General features: G+C 33.5%; 1 non-coding gene across 1 annotated transcript; it reads left to right on the top strand.

The window, feature by feature from the left end:
- Positions 1 to 11248: 11248 nt before the first annotated feature.
- LOC143575837 (small nucleolar RNA SNORD14) lies at positions 11249 to 11373 on the top strand. The gene has a single exon (XR_013142839.1). It is a non-coding gene; the product is annotated as a small nucleolar RNA SNORD14 (small nucleolar RNA).
- Positions 11374 to 12803: the final 1430 nt, after the last annotated feature.

The following is a 12803-nucleotide window of genomic DNA, read 5'->3' as shown; positions in this document are numbered from 1 at the left end:
ATTCGTTTTTATATGTAATGTAACACCCCGGCTAAAGCGGAAACGCCTGAATGTGACGTACAGATTGCTCAAACACACGTGACACTATTAGGTGACCATAATAACATTATTTCATTTAAATCATCATGTAACACAAGTTTATCAAATAATACAAATTTTAAACATATAAATAAGCGAAACGATAAGTTGTTCTTTGAATATCCTATAAGCATGTTATGTATCTTCTAACATTCATCCTCATATCTCTACACCTGTAGCATATGTATAAAAATAAAGTCAGCTACGAACATAGCTGGTGAGATTCCCACAGTTTGATATAATACGTAAAAATCATACAATTCCATGAAACTTGTGAAATGAGCACATAAGGGTTCTTTACACTCGATGCAATGGACCTGAGTGTAAAGAACAAACGAAGGTCCTTTCCAGTTGGGGCTACCAACATACTCGGATATGAGGTCCCTTTTTCCACTCGATACAAATGGACCTAAGTGCAAAGGGGGGGGGGGGCGTATGATCATACTTATTGAGGCAACCACTTGAAATCCACGTATATAACAAATAAGCAAGTAAGCACACAAGTCCATGATATGAATTGTAGTTTGTAAGCAAAACTGTAAATCTTGAAGTTTGATAGGATACATATACTACCCCCACAAGTAATAAAAAAAAGTAAAAAGGGGTGTGAGAAACTCACCTTAGAAATGGATGTGATAAGGCAATCCGAAAGTGAAGAGATTGAAAACGGCAAAAGAACCGAAAGCGTCACAAAAGCCGAAATGGGCGATCCGCACTAGCTAATATAAATATAATACGAGGCTTAATTGAAACTCTAACGGGGTTAACTATTGCATAAACTTATGGAGAGTTAGTTAATATTTTATTAATTTTTGTAGCTTTTGATTATTATATTAATATCTATGTTTTAATGAATACTTGGGTATTGTTATGATATTATTATTTTAACGGTAACGACACGACGCTTACATGTTCGGAAAACTTGAGCTAAAGATTACAAATCGAATTTATAATTAATGTATTAACGAAAAGATTTTAACGACTTAAAGTTTATATTTAATATTAATAAATGATTTTTTTTATTTACAATTTACGAAATGAAAGCTTGGTTTTTAGGTGCGAAAGGATGAAATACATTTAATTTATAAAATTTTTATTTAGATTAAAATGATTTTTATGATTTTGTTATGATTTTTAAAGGATTAAGAAAAATTGGATAAATGATTAAATGGTTTGTAAGAATATCCAAAAGTTCAAAGTCTGACCCAAGTTTTGAATCCGGGTCTCCATGATACAAGCTATTAGTGTTAACCGGTTGCTCTAATGTAGACATTCATTATAAACATGATTTTTCTTACTTATATATATTAAGTAATTAAGATAACATACTTATCAGTTAACAAAAATAATTGAAAGATTGACCCGGGTTTCGAACCCGGGTCTCGGGTGTAACGAGACAATGACCTAACCAGTTGTTCTAACAATGATATTCAGAAAATGCTTGAAAACAATTATCTATAATAACAACATGAGGGTTATCTTCTTCATTGAAACCCTATAGTTTCAATTGAAGAATCTGCTCCATGTGCAAAGAAATAAGTTGAGGGATTTTGTTTGTTAATCAAAAACCATTCTTTTCCTTATAACAATTACCTGGAAAAAAATCACTTGATTGACTGAGAACCATCTGTAACATCCGTATTTTTAAGAGTAATAAATAAAAGGAAATTTATTATTACGTATGTGTCGTTAATTTGATTGTGTGTAAATGTTGGATAATAATTGGATGTGAAAGTGTGAAAGGGTTGTGGGGCCCATAGCCCCCTATATATAACCCAACCCCTTCACCTTTTCACCATTTCCTCCCTTTCACAACACACACCCTCAAGCGCGCACACACACACGTTCTCTCTAGCACCCGAATCCAATCCCGAGCTAAAAGAATGAAGAACCTCGTGTGTGAACGCCATCAAGCAACAAGAATTACCACCAAATCCTCGGGTTAGCCCAGATCCGAACCAAACCCGAAGCAAAAGGTGAGTTTTGGGTTTTAAAGGTTAAGTTTTATGGTTGAGTTCGACATGCAAACTGATAGAACGATAGATCGGGTCGTGAGAAGCTAGAAAAAATGTAAACTTGAAGGGTCGAGTGTTAACGGGTTCGTTATATGACAAAAGATGAGGTTTGGACTAAGTAAAACACGGGTATACAAAGTTGGTACGACCCAAAACCCATAGAAAGGGTAAAATCGGGCCCTAAGGAAGAGTCATGGAGGAAAATGGATTTAAAAATGGTAAAAACGGAGAAAGGCAGAGATTCACATCGCATGCTATGCGAAGCGAAATCGCATGCGAAGCAAAATCCCATGCAAAGCAAAATTCCATGCGAAATTTCATGCGATTCATTTTCTGATGCATTTTTGGTAAATGTTAGTTCAACCCTAGCCAGGGGCTCTGCCCCTTGGACTCTGCTAGGGGCTGCTGCCCTTAGACCCCGCTACCAGGGGCGCTGCCCCCGGATCCCCGTTAGTTGAGGGTTTCATTAACTTAGATGTAGTAAGTAGTAGTATTGGATAATTGACACGCATAATATATTGAACAGTTAGCCGTGCACAACTAAGGAAGGGCATTACCATTAACGGCGAGAGAAACCAACTCCAGGTGAATTCTAGCCCCCTTTATCTGTTATGTTTCGGGGCTGTGTGCATACTCCTATGTGATAGATAATACACTTACTTGATTGGCAAGTGTATGATATGTGTATGGTTGTGTATTGAATGTATTATTACATAATAATTGTATGAACGAGTATGTATGTATTTATAATTAGAAGACATGTAAAGTATGTATGTATGATAAATGTATGGTTATTCGAGACAGAAGGGACCGGACCCTCATAATATCTGAGATGATAGGGACCAGACCTTCATAATATCTGAGATGTTAGGGACTAGACCCTTAAAATATCTGTGATGTATAGGATAGAATAGCTTATGTTATACCACAGGGTTATGAAAGAAAGTATGTAAGTACGTATGCATGTATATAAAGTATGTATGAAAGAGGTAATAACAGGTAAGGTATGAATACGTATCTTCGGACACATATGAGTAAGAATATGAATGTAATATATGTTAATTGATTAACTAGAACTCACTCAGCGTAGCTGACTTTTAGTATGCATGCAGGCAAATAGATTGAGGCAGCTGGCTTGAGGAGGGACAGATGGCATGAACTGAAGAGACTGGCATCCACGATGAAGTGTCATGACTATTTTATGTTAATGTTTATGAAAAGACAACTTGTATGTTAAGACATGATTTGATGTTTTGTAATGTAATGTATGAAGTTTTAATTATTCCGCGAAAGTTTTTATTAACTCTGACTTTAGAACTGTGTTTATGAGTAAATCCAACACCAAAGTAGGGTTACCGGAAACGGGGCCTTACACCATCTCGTCGGAAAACGGAGTTTTAAGCTTCAGGTTATTGTTAGTTTATAGAGTTTTAGAACGAGAGAGAGGAATGAGTGAGAAGTTTTTGTCTCTATTTATACTAACAATTGGAGCGTAGGCTCGTTAATGGCATTAATTTGATTAAACCGAAATCCGGCGAATGACATGGGAATTAAACCGCGATTATAGAGCGTTATAGTATAATTAATATATTAGTTATCGAATAATATCGAGGTTTAAAGTCGTTGAGCTAATTTTGAGGGTCAAAGAGGCGAGGATTGAGGTGTTTGGAGGGTTGCCGGATTTAGCGCTCGCCGGATGTAACATTTGGGATTTTTCAAACCGTATTCGTTTAGGATTAACCCGACCCGAATCATTATTAGATCTTTAACATTAATCAAAATCAAGCATTTATAAGTAATTAAGAAGTTATTTTCATTTCATACCCTCTTAGTTTTTAAAGTTGCTATGTTTGTTCTAAACTTTAAAAATATCAAAAATTAACTATTTTAGAAAGAATAAGGACTAAATGTGACAAAATCAAAATCCTCCCTTGGTGTCCCAGTGCGCCGCGCGGCTGGAGGGTCTCTTGGCCGCCGCGCACCGCCGTGGAGCCTCTGATCAGATCGTTTAACTCTTGATTTCGTTTCCTAGTTCGTTTATGGTATAAAATCGTTTATTTTAGGCACGTTTGAGGGAAGTAAGGACCAAGTAAACATCATACAACTAAAATAACATTCATAATTCGTTTTCCCTTGCCCAAGATCAGATTTTTATGAATCTTCCGGTGATTCTTTCTTTTAAAAACATATTTACTTGCCTAAACGAGTTATATGTCCAAATATAGTTCGTTCTTGCTATTCCTATATAAACACATCATAATTCCCTGCTGTAAAATTTAATCTAACCCTAATAAATTTTCTCCAGCCGTCACCTACCTCTGGTCATTCCCAAACCCTTCGGTTTTTGCATATTCGTTGAAGATACAAGACTTGATCGTTGACTTTGCTTGCTTTAGGACCTTTGACTTCTGTTTCTCATCGATCCTTTCACTTTCCGGGTAAGTTGTAAACTATAAAATCGTTCATACATATTCTGTATAACCTTCAATCAATTTCGGTGATTGAAGGGTGTTGACTGGTCAATTGCTTTAAAACCCGATAAAGGGTAAAACAGTCAACAAGTTTGACTTTACGTTTTCTCATGCTTCTGGTTGGATTCAGTGTTCGGTCCAGAAGACTTTTATTCTCGTAACGAAATTTTAAAGCTACTGCCCAAAACCCGACTTCTGACTCGCTGTTCGGATTCTGGTCAGTACCAGCTCGCTTAAACGTTTAATTCAACACAACTAGAGTTCTACTCATTCGTTTGGATTGATTCCAGCGGAATTAAGTTTGTTTTTATTTATAGTTTCATATCACAAAGTTTCAGGTTCTAATAAGTTATCTCATTTGACGCGTATTGGACGACTCGCTTATCCGTTGACTCGTTTATTCTTAGTTATACTCACTGGCCTTTAATCTAAGGTGAGTTTTATCATTCCCCTATTTTACTCAATTTTCACAACCGTTTTGGGGACATATGCGTATATCATACTATACATACATATCTATATATACATACATATCAAAAATAGCAAACGTGTAATTGTGTGTGATTAATCAAATCTACTTGTTATGTGCTTATTTGTTATTGTATTCAATCGCCTGACATATCCCCTTGGAGAGGGTTCTCATACTATTGACCACCGCCCGATTCGCTTGGCAACGGTCTTATTCTCATTATTTGCTCATGGTTGATTTACCGGCACCCGATTCGCTTGGCAATGGTTTAGTTGACAACTTATTTGCTTATGGTTTGATTTCATTACCGCATTTATTACGTTTTGCTTATTTATTATATTAACATTATTTTTGGTGTCAAAACTTGGTGGTAAACTCACTCAACATGTTTGTTGACAAAACTCCATTTTCTATGCATATGCAGGTTGCCCGAGTTGAAGGATGAACACTTATAAAGACCTTAGGGTTATAATGAAGACAAACATGGATTTAAACTTGTTATATTTATTTATTTGAATTGTTTGTACTATTTGATTAATGTGTGTACATTTTAAATAAAATAATTAAATAGATATTGTCACATTTATATTATGATAGTATCTTCGAGTTGTGAGCAATCGGATCGCGCCCAGACATTTCTGCCTTAGGCTGGGGTGTGACACCGGAATCGGTTGCTTGGAAAACTCAACGGAAATACGGGGCTTCTGCTTCATACCTTCATATTATTATATTTTTTTAACATGTTACAAGTTTAGTCCTTGATCTTTCATATTTTATTTAAAAGATTTTAACTAAATTTATAGTTTAGACCTTGAACTTTGAATTGTATATCAAACTAATAATAAGTTATAATTTTGGATAAATTTACGCATTAATCCGAAAGTTTGCAAATCGTTTAAACTTTATAAAACGTTAAACCTTCGTTAATTGAACAAAATGAACTGAGAACGACAAACGATATCCGTAACTGTAATATTTCGGATTTTTCTAAACCGTATTCGTTTACGTTTAACCCGACCCGAAACATTTTTAGACCTTTATTATTATTGAAAATCAAGTGTTTATAAATAATTAAGTTTATAATGTTCACTTTAGGCCCTTTATACTTTATATGTTGTTCAAATCTTAAACTATTTATAAAAAGTTCGTTAAATGACCTAAAACCAAACTATATGGACTAAAGTTGACAAATAATGAAATTCTCCTCCTTTTGGCCAGAGCACCACGTGGTGGGGTGGCCTAGGCCCACCACGCGACGCCATGGGCTACCTGCACAGCTCGTTTCGCTTATTGTTGATTCCTAGTTCGTTTTTGGCCCGAAATCGCTTATTTTTGACATAATCAAGTGTTTTAAGACCCAAGAAGACTAATATAGCTTAGATACATGGCCATACTCATTAACCCTTGATAAAGAACAAATTTACTAGTTATAATGTTGATTTTATCATTAAGGGCCCATCTGGTTTTAAAACAAGTAAGTTACCATATTTAGTTCGTTTTAGCGAACTCTATATAAACATGTCATATATTCTCTACCACAAATCATCCCTAAACCCTAATTCACAATTCCCATCCGTCATCCCTGCTGTTCATCACCAATCTTATTCGGTTTTTGCTTTAATGTTGAAGATACACGTTTAATCGGTTGACTTAGCTTATGCACCGACCTTTGACTTCCGTTTCTCATCAATTCTTTCACTTTTCGGGTAAGTTGTAAACATATAAATCATTCATATATATTCCCTAGTCAATAACCTTCAATCAATTTCGGTGGTTGAAGGGTGTTGACTGGTCAAATCGTTTAAAACTCGTTAAAGGACAAAATAGTCAACTAGTTTGACTTAACGTTTTCTCAAACTTCTGGTCGGATTCAACGTTTGGTCCAGAAGACTTTTATTCTCATAACTAAATTTTAACACTATTGACCAAAACCCGACTTCCGACTCGCTGTTCGGATTCTGGTCAGTACCAGCTCGCTTAAACGTTTAATTCAACTTAACTAGAGTTCTACCCATCCGTTTGGATTGATTCCAGCGGCATTAAGTTCGTTTTTATTTATAGTTTCATATCACAAAGTTTCAGGTTCTGATTATATATCTCGTTTGACGCGTTAGTGGACGACTCGCTTAAACCTTACTCGTTTATTCGTAATTATATTCACTTGCCTTTAATTTAAGGTGAGTTTATCATTCCTATTTTTATACACTGTTTTCAAACGTTTTGGGGACATATGCGTACGTATTCGTATTTTCATACTATATATATATATATATTCAAACAAATGCATACATGTTATTGTGAGTGATTTAATTAAACATACGTGCTATTTTCTTACCTGTGTTACCATTCAATCAATCGTATATTGAGATTACTATTCAATCAATCATATAGCCTGCTGGTGACCAACACCCGATTCCCTTGGCAACGGTCTACATACTTGTTTGTGTTTTGATTATATTTACCGCACTTATCACGTCATGCTTATTTATATTGTTGTGTCAAAACTGGTGATATTCTCACTCAACTTTATGTTGACAAAACTCCATTTTCTATGCAGGTTGCTTGTAATGAAGATTGAAGTTTGGACATGTAGAAAAGACCTTAGGATATAATCAAGTTAACTTTTATTTGAGCTTATATTCATATTTGTATATTGTTTGTTATAATTGGATAATGTGTGTATTATTTGAATAAAATAATTAATTAGATATTGTCACATTTTATATATGATAGTATCTTCGAGTTGTGAGCAATCGGATCACGTCCCAGCATTGCTGCCTTAGGTTGGGGGTGACAGTAACTACTCAGAGCTTGATATAAATAAAAAAATGAATGCACGATAAACATAAATCATCGAGGATATAATGTTAATGATAAACAAAGAACAAAAAATTGAAACCGCAAAATGGGTCGATTTAACGAATACAATTGCACATTCAAGTAAACATTAACGAATGTTATATGAAATGCGCTTGAGAACACACACACACACACACACACACACACACATATATATATACTTATATATTTATAAACAAAAACCGAAAATTTGAAATGAGTCGGGTTTTCGGGTTTAAAAAGTAACGAATGCTACATATAACTTATTTATTTTATAAAAAGTGATGCAGAATGAATTAAAAAAATTAAAAATTATAAAATCTTTTTTTTTTCTAAAAGGCCTCAAATTTTTTGTTCGCTTTGGACCACTAAAATGATTGGGCCGCCACTGGATTCCATGTGCATTCATTCAAGCCTATTTCATTCTAGATTTGCACATCAATGCTTATGCCATAATGTCATAGTATATCACTCCAACGCTTCGTTTCCTTGTTATTTCAAATGGTTATAAAGCAAATTTCAAGAAATCCTATCGAAGATACATGCTGCATCAGTTCCAAAGCGCTCTTAGAAACCTTTTGTAGCTGATGTCTATGACCACGTAACACCAATTTAGATGCTCGAAATTCCCATTCACAAAAGTTTTCGAATCTGTTGCAATTCTTGATTCAGTTCTGTTGGCTATTGGAATTGCTTGGTGAGTTTTTATTCATCGTTGTATTTGTAGAGCTACAAATACAAGTTTAGTGTTTGCAATTGTTTTAACTTTTGTTGTAATCTATTTCCTGATTTTGATGGTTAATCCTTAATAGCGTGTTTGCTCTGATATTTTTATGAAATTGAGAAGCTGTGGTTATTTTTGGTAAAAAAATCTGATTGGTTAAAGTAGAGTTTTAGTTTTTATGATCTGCGCATCTTCTTCATCGCCAAGAATGCCCTTTGGAGAAGCAAAAAATGAGTAGAATCCTCAGCCATGCAAAGGTCACATGTTAATGAAGTTCATAAAAGAATGTCGGAGAAAATGCGGTCGCTCAACTGATTGTGGGAACCGTGTGGTACATATTGATGATTCTCTAAAACGCCCATGAAATCTTCAGTTACTGCGTCCTATCAAAATTACCCTGAGTTCTTGTTACAACAACCAACTCCAAATGCCCTTGCATGCGAATGACCTCTGCTTCAGATAATCTTACCAGTAATTACCTATTAGTATTTAGTTATGAAACTATAACGAAATTACTGCCACCACTTAAAACAAAAAAAGGGGATGAAAATTGTGCAAAAATAGTGAAATCTTGGTTTTATATTTCGGTTTCAACAGGTCTTCCAAATGGATTCATGGTGTGAGTTCTAAAAATAATGGATTCATAAACAATTAACCGGTATTCAAAATATATGATTTAATTTTTAAAATCATACGTATACTACAAACAAGATTATTATTATTATTATTATTATTATTATATTAATCTACCTATATTCTAATAAAGTAAAATAAATGTGGACACTTGTCATGTTTTGGTTAATTCTTATAATTTTTTTCCCTCCAAAACTAATATACCCTAAAATATGTAATAAATCAATAATTATTCACTTTTCTTTTACACTATATTTATATAATATCTATACATTTTAATAAATATAAATATTAACATATTATTTTACTATGTATTTCAAAATACTTGGTGAATTTCAAAAATCAACAACAAATCATATTTCTCAAATGAAAATTGTTTCGGGTTTTTTGTGGAACTTAAATTTGATTTTATGGGTCAAAAGTTGGTAAATAGATTGTTTGGTACAAGTTAACTGCATTTAGCTTAAATTTTGTAACGGGTCAAAAATGAAAATTTTGAGTATTTTTAAAAGTTTGAGAATGCAAAATAGATTTATCGTCAAATTTGTTATGGGTTCAAAGTGTTGACTTTAAAATATCAAAAGTATGAAAGTTAGAAGTTTAAACATGATTCGGGTTTCAAATTTAATTTTAATGGCATTTTTTGAAATAATCAAAAGGTTCGGGATTTGGTAAACTGACTATTTTTTCCCTCAAATATTAAAATATAAGAAAAGATTGCGAACACTTTCGACGTGCCACCCCCATGCCTATCAATGCTTATAACTTTTATCAAATTTGAAATATTTATGTCAACATTAATTTTTTTTTAATGGTGATCAGAACGTTGTATGGAAAACATGTCATGCAAAACTATAATCAAATGAATATTCACAAAATTGAACGGGTTAATATATTTTTTATGTTGTCATTATGACAAAGTCGAGAAGTCCTCTGAAACTTATCAAAATCTTTTTCATGGTGTAGCTTATAAAAACATAGCTCTTGAAGAGCATCCGTTGTTACAATTTAATGTTATACTTTCCTTTGATGGGTGGTAAATTGATAAATATATCAATAAAGATAAAACTCCTTTTGTATTTAGGCTGAATGGTTAGAACTACTATCGTACGAGAAGCTTTATTTCCGAAATTGGTTTATAACCAAAAGTCTTTCAATTATACATATATGTCACCGAAAATAAATTTTTCAATAAAAAGAAACATTTTCGGGTACGTTTTTGCAGGGGCATTTTTTTATTAAGTTCATTTAAAAGAATCATTTTGTGATATAAATAAACTCAATTTATGTACACATTATATCGATACAAGCATAGATGTAATACATTTTTTTTTCATATACGCTATGTAATTATTTTTTTACTTATAATTTTATAATTTGAATTATCCCGTGTGTGACACGGGCTGTAAAACTAGTTTAAGATACATAAAGTTATGAGCCAAAATTAAAATGTATAACTCCTCCATCCATATTAACGAAAGCCATCGATTGGGCTTTGTGGGCTGGCTTGGCTTGGCTTGGCTATCATCTCTTTACCAAAACCCTAACGCCTCTTATTTATATACACACACCTCCTTAACCTCCATCAAATCAAATCAATTCACACTGATCAATTTGTTTTTATAATTCAATTTCTTTTTTACTGCATCCTACTAACGATGATTTAGTCTGTATTCACAATATCAGATCGAACTCGTACAGATGCAAAAATTAAATAAGAGCCTCATGGACATGCGGGTTCCTTTAGATCCAGTGGATTTTGCGTTTTCTCGTAGGTTCAATATATTTTATTACTTCAGATTTGCTCAATGATGATTGATTTTGCTTTAACCACACCGAACAGAATCCCATGCGTTTGAGCTTAATCGGATTAAGTACAAGAGTTTAACAGATTCCAATTCAAACTGTAATCTGCTTAACTCTTTACTCAAATCCGATTGAAGATCATTTGTTCATCGAGTTTCTCAAGTGGAAAACCCTGGCCTTTATCTGAGAGCAAATTATATTCATTGGGGTTTGGTGCCTGTGATGATAAATTTAAAGGCTTGTTTCTCAGAGACATTCGCAGTGGCCGCCTGAGAACTTTCGCCTTTCGCCGGGCTTGAGAGTTAGTGCTGCTTTTTCCTTCCTTGGATGTCTGAAACCTTAATTTCTCTTCGATGCAAGTTTTGTTTATTTGATTTAACAGTGAATCACATTTTTTATAAAGTAATGTTTTTCAAATGCTTTTTTACTTACGAGATTATTTAGAGTTGGTGTTACTGTTTCTTAACACTAGGAGGTTACAATAATCAATTGTTGTGGTGATTAATGTTTTTGGAGTTATGGGTATTTTCATGTATAGGTTGGTTATACACTAATTGACTGTTGGTGTTGGTTTATTTATTAGTTTTGGACTCTGGTTTTGTTGTTTAATCTATGTATAGGCAACGTTTTGTGTACCAAATTTCTTTTCCAACTTAGGGGGTGTTTGGGATTGCTTATTCTAGGCGACATTTAATTTTTGAAAAAGTTAAAAAATGTGTTTGGTTTTAATGTTATTGTGAGGAGATAAGTTTATAAGATGAAAAAAGTTACAAGGAGGTCAAATAAGGGATCCTAAAAACCTCCATATCTTGTATAAATAGTTGTTAAATGAGGATTAATTGACGCATGATATTTTCATCCATGGTCCTAAAAGTTTTCTATTCCACTGGCACATTTCTTTTCAGTTTTCATGCTGTTATTATTCTCGGCTTTAAATGTTGATTCTAGACTACACTGGTGAGACATCAATTGAAATTTATTTGATCTGAACATGTTTTGTTACAAAATCAACAAACCTGTCCACCTCAACAGTTTTGAGGATCAGAAACATACTTTTACTCCGAAGTTGGAGTTCAAGCAAGACAAAATATCTTGTGTAGGGTCTTAATCCAATTGCATGGATGAGAATGCGCAAGTGGTGGTAGAAGTGAAAAAAAGGTGTATGTAGGTGAGTTGGGAGTATAAAACGAGTGTAAAATGAGAAGGTTTTTTTTTATGTTTTGTGTTTGGTGGTAAAACAATTGATCAAAGACCATATTACATAGTTTAGGACCTCAAAAACCAGTTCAACGGTCCTAAAATGGCTATATTACCATTGGATTAAGATCTTACACAAAAGAGACAAAACAATGTTTCCATTTGGGTGTTTGAAATTTCAGTTAACAAAACTCAAGTCATTTGAATCACTATTTTGTAATAAGTTTTACATTAGTCGAATCGTATTGTTCTTCTTATCAAAAGTCTTAAAACATCGGTTTAAAACTCTGATAAAAATGTATTGTTCTTCTGATCAAAAGTCCTAAAATATCGGGTTGGAACTCTGAAAAAAACTTAATGGCGTTAAGTATTTTTTAACGGAGACCTATTGAGACAAAAATAGTTTAAAGTTGGCATCGCTGATAGTGATTTTTTAAGTTGGGATTATTATCGACCAATGCACAAAAGTTGGAATTATTTGATCATTTTGCTTTATATTTATTTTCGTCATTGATTATGTCATTTTTTCTTGACATTTTATTTTTTTTTATATCATTGTGTTATATTATTCA

This window comes from Bidens hawaiensis, unplaced genomic scaffold (assembly GCF_021521415.1).
Source record: "Bidens hawaiensis isolate Kalapana, Puna unplaced genomic scaffold, B.hawaiensis_p1.1 tig00027760_1, whole genome shotgun sequence".
NCBI lineage: Eukaryota > Viridiplantae > Streptophyta > Magnoliopsida > Asterales > Asteraceae > Bidens > Bidens hawaiensis.
Note: the sequence above shows the minus strand (reverse complement) of the source record. Positions and strands in the feature narration are given on the sequence as shown.